The sequence below is a fragment of the Gymnoscopelus braueri genome (genome assembly GCF_963280865.1).
Source record: "Gymnoscopelus braueri genome assembly, chromosome: 10".
Classification (NCBI taxonomy): domain Eukaryota; kingdom Metazoa; phylum Chordata; class Actinopteri; order Myctophiformes; family Myctophidae; genus Gymnoscopelus; species Gymnoscopelus braueri.
In genome coordinates this window covers 13,590,148-13,606,454 of record NC_137611.1, presented here as the reverse complement: position 1 = coordinate 13,606,454, position 16,307 = coordinate 13,590,148, and the positions used below count along the sequence as shown (strand labels likewise).

General features: G+C 40.9%; 1 protein-coding gene across 10 annotated transcripts in view; it reads left to right on the top strand.

Annotated features, from left to right (window-relative positions):
• LOC308094466 (band 4.1-like protein 3) overlaps nucleotides 1–16,307 on the top strand; it is an 81,550-nt gene that overhangs the window by 3,878 nt on the left and 61,365 nt on the right. For 6 of the 10 annotated variants that reach the window (XM_080441134.1, XM_080441141.1, XM_080441138.1 and 3 more), the window contains exon 1: nucleotides 12,113–12,256. The exons of 2 other annotated variants lie outside the window; for them this stretch is intronic. The gene's annotated coding sequence lies outside the window, so the exon portion shown is untranslated. Of the gene's footprint in view, nucleotides 1–12,112; nucleotides 12,257–12,296; nucleotides 12,345–12,437; nucleotides 12,457–16,307 lie in introns of those variants that run through there. 2 more of the 10 variants (XM_080441136.1, XM_080441137.1) reach the window with 2 other exon arrangements.

Below are 16,307 nucleotides of genomic sequence, written 5' to 3'. Positions count from 1 at the left end.
CATTTTGCGAGTGTTGAAGGGATATTTTGCCATTTACTTCCATGTTAACATGCCTAAATTTGTTTATATTTTGTGTTTAACCTTGTAGAGCAGCTGCAAATTTACCACAATGGTTCAATTAAAAAGAAGAAAAACAGAATTGCAGCTCTAAGGCGTGTGTGAGTGCTTTTTTTGTCTAGTGTGTGTGTGTGTGTGCGGCCGTGTGCTCGTGTGCGTGTGTGCGCATGCGTGTGTGTGTGTGTGTGCCCGCCCACATGAATATGAATGATTGCCATAAGCAGTTTCAAGCTTCTTCTTCTTACTACTTTGAAGTAAAATTACTTAGTGAGAAAGAGGAAAGGCTATCTTGAAATTAACTGAAATGAAAAAAAGGATGCTGAGAATTGCAAACGTTCCACTGAAATGACACCGTTCTTAACAGCAAGCCGTGCAAAGATAAGAAAGGGAGTAATTATAATGTTATGCCTGATTTATACAGTACGTGGGTTGTTGTGAGCTTGTAGATCGTCTATTTTCAGTGTGCGACACCAGCACGCAACTAAGTATAAATCACCCTTCTTCTCTAGTGTATTTGTGAGCCACTACACATGTGCTGCCCCTCCCACGGTCTAAAAATGTTTCCGCTGCAATCACTTGAAGGGTGCAATCATTAGACTACAGCTTTCCAAAGGTTAGAAATACTGACAGAATTTATGATTCTCAGAGATAAGATGCCTTTATTGTGGCGATCTACACATTCATATTCACGTGCACACTTGCACAGTGAAGTTGTGTGTTAATTTAACTCTGACATTGCACAAATTGATCCGTAAGGATCCATTCTAGGCAGCTCGATGGCTAGAGTAGACAGCTCAATGGCTCCATCAAAATGTTCCCTTTTTTCCATTGAGCCATTGAGTTAAAAAAAATTACAAGGAGTATTCATTGTCATCATACAAAATGTCCCGCTTCAGTTACACTATACTTGATATTTTAGGCTTTTTACTGATAGTCAAACAGACTTATTTAACCCATTAAGACCTGAGGCCGATTCTAATAATGTCTTCTAGAACAGTTTTTTGAAAAACGTATGTTACTATATCAGTGGAGCTCAAACTTTTTCATGTCAAGGACCCCCACAAGTATATGTATTTGGCCACAGACCCCCATCTTAAAATATGTTCTGCCAGGGACCCCCAGAAAAAAAAGATTTGAGTAAAAAAAATCAGCTTTAAAATATATATATATTTAAAGATTTGCACAAATGTTCACGATTTTTCAAAAATAGCAGATCTACAAGCTCATGGCTCATATTCTTTTTTAAGAATCGTGACACACACACTCATATACAGTATATAGCTACAATCTAAAATGACACGGATTCTTTCCCGGTTTTAATGGGTTTTAAAACCATTTAAACCCCATATAACACTTACAGTAAGCCCCGTTGTGTGCTAGTGTTTTTGACTGGATTTTTTTGTTTTGGAAGATCTTTTGAAAAATGTTCGCATATATAATGACGCGCCCAAAAATAGGGACGCCAGATGGAAAAAGTGGTTAAAAACAAAATCTAAAAAAGGGGAGCAAAGGTCAGCGCCACAGCACCCAGACAACAGAATGTTCATTTTGGTGACAAGGAGGAAGTGAAAGGCAAACATGCGAGAGCTGGAGGAAACAAGACATCTGAATCGTTCAAGCATCACAGTGGGTGACAGCAGCTCTAATGACTTACTTGAAAGGCAGAAACAGTTGGTGAAATGGGTCCCAGTAGGTGAGGCGGTATGATTAGGGACAGGGTGTACCTGCAGGTAAAGTGCTTTGATTTGGGAACATTGGGGCCAGAATGCGGTGTCAGATTCAGACTGTTTAATTTGGCACATGATCTCTGCATGCCCCCCCCCCCCCCCCAGAGGAGCCAGGACCTTCACAGCCAGAAAGCAGGTGACAGTACAATTAACCCATTAGAACTGAGGCTGATAAAAAAAAAAAAATCTAAATCCTAACGCTTTGAAAAAATATATATATATTCAAAGATTTGCACAAATTTTCACGATTTTACAAAAATAGCAGATCTACAAGCTCGTAGCACGGCACTCGGTGCCGCGCTACGAGCTTGTATATCTGCTATTTTTGAATAGCCTAAAGAAATCTAAAAGTGACACAGATGCGTTCCAGGTCTTAATGGGTTAAATCCAGAGCGTTAATTTAACCCATTAAAACACAGGAAAGCTTCTGTCATTTTCGCTATTCAAAAATAGCAGATATACGAGCTCATAGCGCGTCACTTCGTGCCGCGCTATGAGCTTGTAGATCTGCTATTTTTACTCAAATTCTTTGTTTCTGGGGTGTCCCTGGAACAAAATATTTTGAGATCGGGAGTCCGCGGCCAAATGCATATAATTCTGGGGGTCCTTGACATGAAAACACTTGAGAACCACTGATATAGCAATATACGTTTGTCAGAAAACTGTTTTGGCCTTAAGGTCTTAATGGGTTAACTCTGAGAGTATACAAATGTACCGTTATGGTACATTTTTTACACTCGGAGTTAAATTACTGCTCTGGGTTTTGCTGTGTAGCTTAACCACTTAAACCCTATACTTCCTTGACGCCAGGGGTCTAGTCTATTCTACGCCATATATCTTTACCAAACTCTACGAGCTTGTAGATCTGCAATTTACCGAATGTTCACCTCGGACTAGGGACGCTAGGGTTCAAGTGGTTAAGGTCTGAACCAGGATTGCATTAAGATCATTAAGATCGAGTTTTGATTGTTTTTAATTATTATGTTGAATATAATAACCTTTTTTTATGGCCTGCTCTGTAGGAGTCTAGCTGTCTAGAACTGTGATTCTCGACCTGAATTTCTTTTAAAGGTTACATAGCTCTATACCAATCATTGCTGTAGAGTCTGTCTCTCCAGCTCTTCAGTAAACAGAAAATGCATATTCAGGTCCGGGGATACCAATTTTATTCAGTCAAGAGAGAGAACTCCTACAGGATACAGGATAAATGGGTAAGCTCTCCTGAATGGCTGAAACTGGCAACCCAACTGAAAATATATTTTCTGTTTATTAACACATTGATTGCCAAGATCGCATCGATGCGTTCTTTCAAATCCATCTTGAATGCCAGCAATTCAAAAGAACGCATTGATGCGTTCTTTTGAATTTTCATTGTTTAATCTGTGATCGCACGGCTCTGTTTATTTCTCATCAGCACTTTCGTTTTCCACTTACGTCACACTCACCCGGAGCCGGATGTAAAAAAAAACAGACAGCTCAACTTCTATTTTCTTTGGTCCGGGTGACTAACAGTCATCGTCGTAGTGTATCACATCGTTTTCAGGCCGATCAGCGGATCAGGGATTGTCGAAAACATAACATCCGGTGAATGACAGGATATGACGTGGGCCTGTTTGGGAGGGGGCGAGCGAGGTGATCAATGTGTGGATTTGCTGCTCTCTACTGGTGGAACTGTCGTATGTGCTTAACACCACAATCAGAGAATTTATTTGAATGAAAAATTACAAAATAAAAAAACATGCAAATTGCTGGCACAGGGGTGAGTACATTATGAATAAACTCTGGCAGTCAATGTGTTAAAGAGCTGGACAGACGGGGAAACTTCTGTTATGGAACAAACACTATAGCAATTATTGCTTTCAAAATATAGAGCTTAAACCTTTTTACAACGCACTTTTTGTTTTAACCAAAACATATCACTTACACTACTTTTAACATTTGTACTTTTTGAAGTCTAACATTTTATACTGGAAGTCAAAGTCTGATGGGGCTGAAACCTGCTTGCCCAAATTTGTTTATCCGCAATTGAGTTCTACTTTTGTCACTTTGAATTCAATTTCCCTTCCTGAACTGATTAAGCAAATTCACCTCACCCCTAGAACAAACAGCACCGCCTGCATAAAGACACGGTAATGTCAGTGAATGGAGAGAGACTGTTACATCATACTGTAGCACCTATTATTTCAGTGCCTCCGACCCTGTACAGCGTGTGCTAATCAAAAGACAAACTGACACGTTAAATGGTGTATTTTTAAAGCAGTTCCTTTCTGGAACATTAATTATTTTTCCACCAGACCTCAGGGACGGCAAGGAATGCGAGCCCGGACCTGTTTTTAATTGAATCACATGGGTGACTCACCACATATTGTTAGGGACACATGCTTCAATGTAATTATGTGTTGATGAAGCGCCAGATTTCTTACATTAGCGGCAGCACCGGCAATTAGATGATTGTAATGATGTAGGTACGCTTAGTGATTCTCCCACTTTCTTGGCGTTTTACTTGTTATGATGAAGCGTTTCACTTCCAACTGCTCGCGTCTGTTTTCACGTGTACAAATACTTCTTTTTTTTTGGGGGGGGGGGGGGATTTCTTTTGGGGCTTTTCTGCCTCTATTGATAGTACATAATGGAGATAGACAGAAAATGGGGAGAGAGATGTGAGATGGGAGTGACACGCAGCAAAGTCGGGATCAGGATTCGAACCTGTGACGTGCTGTCAGGCTGCATTAGAGCTTTCATGTGGTATGCGCCTGGACCGCTCAGCCAGCGGGCACCCCTCTCTTGAGGTTTTTAACCATTTTAAACCCTAATATATAACTTTGTATACGTTGACGTTGTACATCAAATAGCAAAAATAGTCCCATCCACAAGCTCACAACAACGTGTCGCAAGACGGCATTGTGAGCTTGTAGATCAGCTATCTCTGCCTAATGTTTGCATATTTTTTGACATATTTTTGCCTATTGGGACACTACGGTTCATTCATGTGGTTAAAGAACTAACTAATCCATTTAGAGGAATATGTCTTGTTAATGGAAATGAACAATTAAGTTGATTCACATCTTTTTCTTTCTACATGTCTTCAATTCCGTTCTGTTACTTATAAATATTTCTATTCATAGTTTGTTGTGCTAAAGTAGGTTAATGATGTGTACAGTATATTCATGAGAGAATTATATGGAAACGTTGGAACCAGTTCATCCTAGTTTCCTCCCTATGGTACTGTAACTTTCACATCTTGTAAAATAAGAGGAAATAACCTCATAGGTCAGAGGTATCCATGTGACTGACTGCAACATCATGCAGTATGACACTCTTTTTGAGAAACAGCTGACTACAGACTGATTACAGTAATACATTTAAAAATCTTAGCCACTTAAATCCCATACACTTCTTTGCATGACGAATAGTGAAGATAACTGATCGACAACCTTACGTGTTGTTAACTTATAGATGCTTATATTTTTTTATATAAAATGTTTCCTATATTGACAAGCCCAAATTATGGACGCCAGATTGAAAGTGTTTTTTCTGACGCTATTATCCAGAGCAAGCTACCATTGGTGAGCAGAGTGCAAGGGCCATAGTGTTGATGTGCAGTAAACAATGGAACGATTGTATAAGAACAGAACAGTAGAGAGAGAAGTACTTGGAAGAGAAATGGATGAGACTAAAGCTGAGGACAGTCAGGGGTAGTGGGGAATTGTTGTTTATTCCCTTGTTCGGCTTGTTAGAAGAGACAACCGGGGACGTCATGAGGCCGGGTCAAACTAGGCTCAAGGTTAAGGCTTAATTAATGCTCAGAGCGGGTGATTTCCTGCCCACTGGAACAAAGTACCTCAGTAAACAGCAGCCACAGCAAGGCTGCGTGGAGTCCTGGCTGAGATCACATGTTGGTCTGTCTGGTCTAGTGTTAGTCATTCTGCTGACCAAGGGCTGCTCAGGAGACTATGAACACTCAAGAGAGTGCCTCACGCAGCATCTATCCTTAACTGCAAGTTGCTGTATGTACGGAAAACTCAAGGCAATGCATTTCATACAGAGCAAAGTGCACACAATGAATGAGTGAATACAGATCACCAAATATGCAACAGAAAAAAAGTGTAAATCTGCAAACAAATGAAAGAATATATAACACACAGCAGGCAGAGTACACAGCAAAACTCCTGAGTGTTAATTTTTACCACTTAAGAGACCACTTCACCCACATAAGACCACCATTTCTGTCAACTCACTCTGTGTCTCAGAGGAGGGCTATGGACAGTTCAGAAGTCTGCCTACCAGTGACATCATCGGTAGGCAGGTTTGGTAATTTCAAACAAGATTTCAAACTTTTTCTTTTTTTTTATGCAAGAACAATGGCTTCTATTTCAGCATTCTAACTTTTCGGGAAGAGAGAGGCTGTAGTTTCTATTTGCTTGGAATCCCCGTCGATGATGTCATTGGTTGGCAGGTTGCTGAACCGTCCACACCACACCAATGATACACTGAGTGGGTAGACAGAACTGGTGCCATCTTAAAATGAACATTAGTGAGGACCAGTTAAGGTAAAAGATAAGGTTGAAAATTTGCCTATATATCACCCTATATACTTTCGGATTCTGTTGCAAGTGGTTGCAACTTGTTACATTGCAAATCATTGGTGGACTGGGCTAAGAAGTTGTGTGAATGAATTAAATAATTAAATATGAATTGGTTGTGAATACAATCTGTAAATGAAGCCAGCAGAATTGTTGGTTTGTGTTTTTGAGATTGGACATCCTTCCTTCATTGGTTCTGTCCACCAGAGCAGTTTTTCTAACTGGGTAAGTGTGTTTATTTATTATTTTGACAGTTATAGATAGATGCTTTTTTTGTCCAAGCAGCCATCAGGACACAAAAAATCACAACACATAAATACACATATACACAACACATAAATACATAGACAGATCACACAATGCATTGACAATACTACACAGCTCCTCTCTTACCAGGATGAAAATGTATGTGACTGTGTGACAGATGCTGTTTTATAGTAGCCTATAGATCCAATGATCAAGGTTTTCCACCCCCATCAGTTCTATGTGCCTTTATCTCAAGAGTGATTGATTCAAAGTTCAGCGATGGACCGCCTGCCTGTTACTAGGCTATACGGCGTAATCTATACTTTTGCACAACATTTGATACAGTACTTATCAACTGTACCATATAACCGACGCCGTGCTTGGCCTTGTGTTTTCTCAAGTGCTTCAGACAGGAGCCACAGTCGGGTCCTCGCACTGCATGTAGAGACCATGTAAAGCATTGCCTTCCAACTCCCCAGAATGTTTTTAAATGCCCACTTAGCGTGACACTACAGAGAAAGTTCACTGAACCGTGCTAAACGGCCCGTTGACTCTCGGTGCTGAAAGAGGCATTTCTTTTCCCTCCTGTGTTGTGTATTGACCACAACCTGGCTTCCCTACTTTGGGCATGTCATTACAGGCGAAGATTTTCAAAATATTTTGAAATGAAAAGAGCGATCGCGACACCATCATACAACAAAGGATGAAATAGTTCTTAACCACTTAGACCATATACAGTGTTGACCGGGCTCCCCAAGTGTACCCCGTTTTTCCCCTTGACACTAAATCTCTCCACCAAAAATAGCAGATCTACCAGCTTGTAGATCGGCTATTTTTGCTGAATGTTTGCCTATTATTAAATGCCCAGAATAGGGACGCTAGGGTTCATGTGGTTCAGTGGTTAAAAGACAGGATGGTCTCTAACCCCCTGTGTGTTACTGTTGAACGTGCTTTTTTTTGCTTTACAGCAGCCAATGCTTGGCTAGACAGGCCATGATGAGCAAATGTCTGAGACAAGACAATGGAATCGTGACAGCAACATGTTTCAATTGGAGCTAACTATTGTTTGGCTGTGTTTGAGCACAGAATAGTAATTAAAGTTGCTGCCTTTCTGACAGCGTTGACGTACGGAGTAGTCAAGGCTGTAGTCAAGAAGTACGTAAGTAAGTAGCCTTGGGAACCAACAGTTCCCGAGTCATGTGACCAACAGGTCAGGAGCCTATCTCCTGTGTCCTTAACATGAGGCAGCTTGATGTACAAGTACACTTCCTGGACATGACGCTAGTACTGTATGTGACTTACCCCCAATCCAACCCTTGATGGCGAGTGCCAAGAAGTTGGGGCATTGGGTACCTTTTTTTTTTTTTACTTTGGTATGTCTCAGTCGGTCGGGGATTGAACCTATCTCAGGGCAGACAGTCTAACCACAAGGTCTCTGAGTTGATGTATGGAATGGAACATGTCTATACATTTTCGCTGGGCACATGAAAGGATTCTTTGATATATGATATTTTGAATGTGTTGGTTATATGTCCACACTGGACACTTGACTGACAATTCTGTAAATTTAAGAAAAACACATGTCCTGCTTACTTTACTTACTTATGTCTATCACTCCTTTTCATGGAGCATAGGCCGTTGACCACCAGAGAGTCCTCTATCCCGGGCTTTCCTTTCCAGCTGTTTCCATGTCAGCCCACTTCTGTTTGATGTCTGCCTTGAGGCCCCAGCACCAGCTGTTTTCAGGTCTACCTAATGTCCTTAAGGCTCCATAAAGTGGCTTGCTAGCATTATTGACCGTAATTATTCAAATCAGGGTTCGATTTGTAAAAATAACAGGGAAGGTTGGGTGGGTGGGGCATTTTCTTAACCACTTAAGCCCTATATACTTTGTCAGACAACAAATAGTGAAAATACTAGCCCCCACTGGGAGGACGTAGTGCCTCCGTCCTACTCCTCCCGTTCAGCACCCACCGCTGACAGGTGCCGCCCCCAGCCTGTAGGACTACATGCGGTCTCCCCGCCCGGCTTCCCTCCCCTGAATACGGCCAATTGTGTTCATATAGACGATTGGCCAAACCGGATGCACCGCGCTGGATTCGAACCCCTAGACTCCGTGGTGGTGGCAGGTACTTACCCCTGCACCACCCGAGCGCCCCATCTTTTAAATTTATTTTTTAATAAAAATTGTGGAACATTTAAAAAAAAAAACCCAAATAGGGACATCAGGGTTAACGTGGTTAACATACATTAACCCTTTAAGACCTGGAACGCATCTGTGTAATTTTTTGATTTGAGGTAAAAAGCTTGTAGACCTGCTATTTTTGAAAAATCGTGAAAATGTGTGCAAATCTTTGAATATAATATTGTTTTAAAGCGAACATGTTTTACTCAAATCACTGCTTCTGGGGGTCCCTGGAACAACATATTTTGAGCTGGGGGTCAGCGGCCAAATACGTATAATTCTGGGGGTCCTTGACATGAAAAAGTTTGAGCACCACTGATATAGAAACATACGTTTTTTTCAGAATACTGTTGAGAAGACATTATTTTGTAGAATTGGCTTCAGGTCTTAATGGGTTAAAAAAATAATTGTTACATTTTGATATTATCAAACATAAATATCAAACATGTCAGGTCAGTCTACATTTCCCAAAAGGAAATGTAGACGTATAAATGCACACATTTAATTCGATCTGACCAGTGTCAGGCACATAACACATCACACCAACCCGCCTTAAAGAATAATGACTATATCTAAAGCAGAGCCATAGACCCCTGCCCCCTCCCCCCCCTGTAAATCGAAACCTGATTGAGAGACCAATAATGTTCAAAATGTTACTCAAATGGATTTAACATAAACTGACAAATGCTGATGATTAGAATTACGTAGAAATGTCTGGTGAAGACAATTAAATATTTTGTATTCAGTCGATTGCATTCAGTCGAGTGCATTCCATTGCTTGTCACATTACTGTATGACTGATAGAAAAACATTAGTCTGCAATGTTTTGTTTATCTGTTCTGGCATGTGATGAGTGATGACATTGGTGTTGTTGATTGTTTAAAATGAGTGTGTCATCATGCAGTTAGCTTTTAATACGATGCCCTACAGCCAACTGGCTTTGGCTGCTGTTTCCCATCATGGTAATAATGCAGTAATAATGAAATGCACTTCAGTAAAACTCACAGTACTCCAATGTCTCAGCAATGTGTGGGATTGCATGCATGCGTGAACACTGCTATATCACTATAGGGAATGTGTGTGTGTGTGTGTGTGTGTGTGTGTGTGTGTGTGTGTGTGTGTGTTGATGTTCCTATTACAAACTGCAGGAACAGAAGTGGTACTTGATAATGATGTAGCCTCTTCTTAAGGGAAGAATGAGTCGTTTTTTGTATTGAATTAGGTCTCATTATTAATGACACAATCTTTACTGTAACAGTGATGCTTGAACTAACCTCTATTACCGATTGTAATTGTATTTAGAAGTAATATATTAACAACACAGAGAGCATAATTTATTTGTGTGTGTGGGTGTGTGTGTGTGTACATTCATGTTTGTGTGTATTTACTATTTACTATTGAGGCTTTGTGAGTGCATGCGTGCATATGTATTTGCACATGTCGACATGATATGAAATTAGAAGGAATAAAAGCCAAAAAGGTTGATGAATCTGTCCCAGAGAAGTAGGGTCACTCACTTCCCTCTGGGAGACATGAGGCAGAGAGAGAGAAAGAGACCACAAATCCCAGAGGAAATCCCACCCCACCCCCCCCCCACCCGTCACACTAATTAAAAACATGCTCGTATGTAGTGCTGTACTGTAGGTGTGTGTTTGAGCGTTTAGCTGCAGCATGTGTGTGGGCGGCTGATTCATAACATGTTAATTAAGTGCACGCCCCGGGGCGTGTGTGCATGTGCAATGGTACAGAACATATACAACCAAGGATGTTTCCCTGTCTGAGCTCTAGCAAACTGGAAGAACAGTGACATTTTTGTAAAATTAGATCTTACTACTTAGCTACTTAAGCACTATTTTTATACTTAGGCTATTTGAAAATAGCCGATTTACAAGCTTAAAGATCTGCTATTTTCAAACAATTTGGGAAAAACTTGATACATCTTTGAGGGGGGGAATGAAATCTTTTGAATATTTTTTCGCATATATTGCTCTGCCCAAAAACAGGAACATGGTTACTGAGGTTGATTGATTGAATACTTTATTAACAGTTTGCAGATTGTACCTCTTCTTCTTAACAATTAATCTTTACAATGATTGTTAGAAGGATAACACAAAAAGCCCTAGGGGCTTGTTTCCATTGTGGCCCTGTGTATTGATTGATTGATTGATTGATTTATTGAATACTTTATTAACAGTTTGCAAAAAAAAAGCACAGAGGTACAGTTCCATACAAAAGGATGCTAAAAGGATAAAGCCAAGAAAGCACGATGGCTTGTTTCCATTGGAGTCCTGTGTATTCAATTCATTAAGTGTCCCTTATGAATGGAGATGTTTCTTTTCCAGAGCACAATAAACGTCATGTCATGCATTCATTGCACTGCTACTACTTGCTGCTGCTGCTGCTTGCTGCAGGGAAGATTTGCTAAAATAATGTCCTGGCTGTCCTGTGCCATGCTGCTGCTATCCAGTGATGTAAAGTAGCTAAGTACATTTACTCAAGTACTGTACTTAAGTACAATTGTGAGGTATCCAATTTACTACTACTACTTTTACTTCTACTCCACTACATCTCAGATGCAAATATTATACTTTTACTCGTGTATATCTGTCTGTCTCTTATATGTCATCATGATTTGTGTGCGTGGGAACTCATTTCAAACAAGCTTAGTGCTTTATGAGTTATCCAGTTTAGTAGACCTTAGTATAGTGAATTGTACTTCCATGCACTGCTTCTCATGTCTTACTAAATAAAGTACATCAATCAATCAAACTTCAGCCTATATACATTCCGGCCATTTGAGAATAGCCGATCTACGAGCTTGTCGATCTGCTATTTGCAAAAGATTTTTTACACATTTTATACATTTGAAAAACTTGTGAAATGGGACATTCTGCATAATGAGTACTTTCTACTTTCAGTACTTAAAGTACATTTTGATACCAAGACTTTTGTACGTTTACTCAAGTAAATTTTGAATTCCGGACTCTTACTTGTACAGAGTAGGTATTTCTACATTGCAGCATTGATAGCTTCACTTAAGTAAGAAATGTGAATATGTTTTCCACCACTGAATGATACATATTCAACATATAGCTTTATTCATGGTTACCCACCACTAGTTAGTTTGTTTATATGTACAGACTAGCCTACTTTTTCCTCCACTGCATTCATTGCACTGCTGCTTATTTCTGCTGCTTGCTGCAGGGAAGATTTGCTTAAAATAATGTCTCGTCCTGTCCTGTGCCATGCTGCTGTCCTATCCCACCATTCTACTGGTAGAAACTGCATACATAGTGGGGTCTGATAGGCTGGCGGAGCAGAGGGGGAACTGCAGTCTGTCAGGGAAACACAAGAAGAAACCAGACCACCACACACACACACACACACACACTACACACTGTGACTACACGAATGCAACTCACATCATCATCACAGTGAAGGAGAGGACGTTTCAACCGGTAATAATAATAATCTAAAAACACACACACACTCACACACATCCAGGATTCTACACATTCTTTAACACGGGACGTTTGATCGAAAGAGGTGCGTGTGTGTAAAATGAATGATGATGGTCCACATTCTTTTCGTGTCAAAGAGTAAAAGACTGGGTCGTGACTGACGACTATTAGACCACATCAGCCTCGGGACAATATTGGTAGTTAAATTACAATTTCTTGGTGGTGTTTATTATCATTCGTTGGCTAAATGCGGTGTGACATGCTGTTGTTGGTCACAACCTTTATTTTTTTCTCCTGCTGTGTGAAAGAAGCTTCGGTGCAGCAACTTGGCCACGACATTTTCTTGCTCAGTGTTGTTGCCACGTCTGTTTATTATAAGCGACTTTGGGCTTGTTTTTCTGTAAAATTGCTTGTAAATATTGCTTGTTGGTCGGCTATATTCAAATAGCCGATGCGTATAGGTTTAAACTAAGTGCTCATGTGGCCCAAGTTGCTTCTTTTGGGCTTGTTTTCGTAGACCTGGTTGCTTGTTTCTCTCGCAGAATCCGGCAACACTGGTCTCTCTGCTGCAGTCGGATTTCGGAATTTTCAGGATTTCTTAGCCTTGCGGGGAAGGAAAATATTCCCCCCGATGGATGAAAAATACAAACCGTTGCATTTCCTAAAAAAAGGTGTATTGTTGTGATAAGATTGTGTACCGCTTCTATTGCAAAAGTACAGTAAAGATATGTCCATCCCAACCGTTAAATGAGGGAAAACGTAACGGCATCGAACACAGATGTTTGCGCACACGTTATAACATCTGTAGCCGATTCGATCACCATGACTCAGATCAAATGAAATTAAAACGTTTTTTTCCCCTCTTTTTTTTTTTTAAAGGTTCACATTTTTGATTTAGGTGATTTTTGATCTGCAGTGCGGTGGGCGTGGTTAGATACAGTAGAGAATATGTTTATTTTCCGCTAGTCATGGTTGCCATAGTATATCCTCTTTTTAGCATCATCCTCCTTTTCATTGATTGATTGATTGAATACTTTATTAACAGTTTGCAACAACAAAAAAAAGCACAGAAAGTACAGTTATAGAACAAGGTCTGCTAAAAGGATTAAACCCAAGAAAGCACTATGGCTTCTTTCCATTGGGGTCCTCCTGCATGTGTATTCAATTCATCCTGACCTCCTTTATAGCAACACTATGCTATGCATGGCTGACTTGACATTTTAAGTTAATCTACTTGTGTGTGCTGCTGGTTTGTAGGGTTGTGTAGCATGTGTGTGTGTGTGTGTGTGTGTGTGTGTATGTGTGTGTGTGCCAGCAGCGGTGTGTGTGCAGTGCATAGCATGTACAGTATGTATAGTATGTGCACCTTTTTTTGAGGAGGTCACAGCTGTGAATCTCATTTCCGAGCTTTTACAGTTTTGTTTTTTTGCTTGCCTGTGAGCTACTGTCTGTAACAATGACCGGCCGTAAAAGTTGGGCCAAACCTTTTCTAAAATCAGTGTGTGATCGTGTTGTGGAACATTGGCCCCTGGCCGTAAGAAAGAAGAAGAAGAGAGTCTTATTTCATTGTTATTCACTAGAGGAGGAGTGCACCTTGGGCCAATGATGGATCTCGTTTCTGTGTGAGCTAAGAGTTATCAAATTAAAATGCTAGACTATAATAGGCTTCGCCACTGACGAGGTCATTCTAGTGCACAAAGTACGCCTTTCAACAGGAGACTGGTAAACTGGTTGTCCCACTAATGTGAACAAACCCTGAGCTTGAAGTGAGCAGTTTTTTTTTTATTTACTTGGAAGTGCATCTTGGGTCACACAATAAGAGGCCTAGCATGCCTCTTGCCAAGAGGCTGGCCTCTTCCGCAGGCTGTCCTGGTAAATAAGAATTTGTTGTGACCTGCCTAGATAAATAAAGGTAAAAAAGAAAAAGCATGAAACCTTGGCGCTTCCAATATAAGTTAGAATCTGAGCTGTTCTTTTGTCTGCCCATATTGAGGTTTTGATATTGCATTTTGCCAGTAAACATGCTTTGTCGTCTCATTATCTGACAGTTTATTGTCCTTCTAAAGTCGAAAACCTGTGCACTGGTTCTCAAAGTTGGGTCCGAGGAGGCGAGGACCCCCAGAGGTTCCAGGGATTCCCAGCAAAATGAGAACGGGTTTAAACACGATTCTTTCGGCTACTCGAAAATAGACAATCTACAAGCTCACAATGTTGTGAGCTTGTAGAGCTGCTATTTAATTTTTTTTTGACAAATCTTCTCTTATGGGGGTCCCTGGAACAACATCTTTTCTAATCGGGTGTGCGGCCAAATATTTAAATTTGAGGGTCCTTGACATGAAAATGCTTGAGAACCACTGAACCAGTGGGTCAGGTCCAAGTAGTGGTTTGCAGATTTTATGACAGGATTGTATTGTAGACACTAGACAGAGGCCAACTTTAATAGAGGAATATTATTGTATTGATACAATGGGTACTAAATACATTGTTCCTGATTTCATGGTCAAGAGAAGACAAACGTCCCAGTTGAAAAGTGCACCTAAGTGCACTTACGTGAACAAAACCTTGAGTTTGAAGTGCCATGTAATATCGTGCAGACCGGTAGACATTAGTGGGAATGGATTCACGGGCTGATTTACTGATTAGCTACAGCTAATCTCATAAGATGGTTTATCCCATCTGAACCTTATTAAACGGGCTTTGCAGCCTGCGCAGAAGCGGACATTAGCGCTTCATATCGCACCCGTGTTTTACAGCTAATCTTTTACACTAACCGTCTGTTTTCCCAATCTATTTCTGGACAGAATGTTTGTTAAATCGGATTGGCGGGTAACTCGATCAAGAGAAGATGAGTTTCCGGAACTACTATCCTTTTCAACCACAGCACTGCTTTGTATGCCAGCCTTTTCAGTGAAACTAAGCCTTGCCCCCGGGGCGGCAATGCACAACAAAGCCCCAGTGGTCTAGTCACATAATAACGTGGGCAGTCAAGACAGTTCAGTTGAAATAACAACAAGTGAGATTGGCTGCATGAGCCCTGACATGGCTTTAGTGCCAATGACAGGCTAAGAATGTGGACCCCAGCAATCTGACCTGGAATATTGCTTCCCCCGCTAGAATTCTAACCCGTCCACCTTCTCTGCATTTCACTGGTTGTTAACTGTGGTATGAGGGCCTCACTACAGCACAAGGCTCAACACAACTGTAAAGCCCTGATTTATACTTCGTTTACAACGATGGCGAAAACAACACAGGCTACAGGCTCACAACTTGTCGCAATACGACGCCTTGTGAGGCTATTTTTTTGCTATTTCTGAAGAATTGTGACTATTTTTGACAATTTTCAGCTATAATGATGTACCCAATATAGGGACGCCAGTTTGAAAGTGGTTGAGCGTAATGGGTGAATGTACAAAATGTACATAAGTCACAGGTGTTGAATTATTGACAACTTGCTGTATATAATAGGAATGTTAGATTTTAAGTACACACATTCAATGCAAAGGGAAGTCAAAGACACATTGTTGGGCAGTAGTTTATACACATGTACTGAGTCTGCCTTTGAACAATGTATTTTCATTTCATTTTTGGGAGTTGAAGGTCCTCATAGATATACAGTAAATACAGCATTGAGCAACTCTCTCTTCCTCTTTGTGATCCAGAGCAGCTGAAGACACTTCGGGGCTAAAGGTCCATGTCTCTCTTTAGCGAGAGGTGTCTTCTCAGAGTGGCCGGTCCAGCCACACAGTGTCCCCTTACAGTGGCTGTGTGTGACAGCTGTCAGCCCTGCAGCAGTTGTGTGTGTGCGTGTGTGTGTGTATGTGAGAAAGAGGGGGTTGCGGTGGGATTTCGGGGGGGGGGGGGGGGGGTTGGGGCAGTTGGGGTTTGAATACAGTAAGCCAGATTGAGATGGGCCTGGGATGTGTCTAAACATTGTAGTGGTCACCTCCATACAACCCCTAGACATTGTGTGTGTGTGTGTGTGTGTTTGCGTGCGGTGGGGGTGTATATGGAGATGGTCCCAGCTGTGCCTTATTTCAGCTAATGGCAC